At 42.7% G+C, this 964-nt stretch overlaps 1 pseudogene across 1 annotated transcript in view; it reads right to left on the bottom strand.

Moving 5' to 3' along the window:
- The window catches only part of LOC111665385 (uncharacterized), a 40,902-nt pseudogene that overhangs the window by 39,264 nt on the left and 674 nt on the right, over nucleotides 1-964 (bottom strand). The window lies entirely within an intron of this gene.

The following is a 964-nucleotide window of genomic DNA, read 5'->3' as shown; positions in this document are numbered from 1 at the left end:
TACTGTATCTACTGAGTCTACTGTATCTACTGTATCTACTGAGTCACTGTATCTACTGAGTCACTGTATCTACTGTATCTACTGAGTCACTGTATCTACTGTATCTACTGAGTCACTGTATCTACTGTATCTACTGAGTCACTGTATCTACCGAGTCACTGTATCTACTGTATCTACCGAGTCACTGTATCTACTGTATCTACTGAGTCACTGTATCTACTGTATATCTACTGAGTCACTGTATCTACTGAGTCACTGTATCTACTGTATCTACTGAGTCACTGTATCTACTGAGTCACTGTATCTACTGTATCTACTGAGTCTACTGTATCTACTGAGTCACTGTATCTACTGTATCTACTGAGTCTACTGTATCTGCTGTATCTACTGAGTCACTGTATCTACTGTATCTACTGTATCTACTGAGTCACTGTATCTACCGAGTCACTGTATCTACTGTATCTACTGAGTCACTGTATCTACTGTATCTACTGAGTCACTGTATCTACTGTATCTACTGAGTCACTGTATCTACTGTATCTACTGAGTCTACTGTATCTGCTGTATCTACTGTATCTACTGAGTCACTGTATCTACTGAGTTAGTGTCTGAGTTGAATCTGTTTGAATCTGTTTTACTGACTGTTTCTTACTGTCACTCTGTTTCTGATGTGTCTGTTTCACTGCTTCCATCTGCTGTGACCATCTGGGACAATAAAGCCTGAGGTGAATGAATGAGTTACTGAAGACTCTGGAGGAAAGACCAGGTCCTGGTTCAGATCAGCTGATCCTCAGACCTACACAGATGTTCTTTTACACTCAGAGGTAATGGGTCTGAGGACCTGGTCTTTACACCAGCTTCACACACACCCACCCACACACTCACACACCCACACACACACCCCCCCAAACACACACACACACACACACACACACACACCCCCCACACTCACACACACCCACCC

The sequence above is a fragment of the Seriola lalandi genome, unplaced genomic scaffold (genome assembly GCF_002814215.2).
Source record: "Seriola lalandi dorsalis isolate HSWRI2012SDOR001 ecotype SW California unplaced genomic scaffold, Sedor1 jcf7180002054632, whole genome shotgun sequence".
NCBI classification, from domain to species: domain Eukaryota; kingdom Metazoa; phylum Chordata; class Actinopteri; order Carangiformes; family Carangidae; genus Seriola; species Seriola lalandi.
Note: the sequence above shows the minus strand (reverse complement) of the source record. Positions and strands in the feature narration are given on the sequence as shown.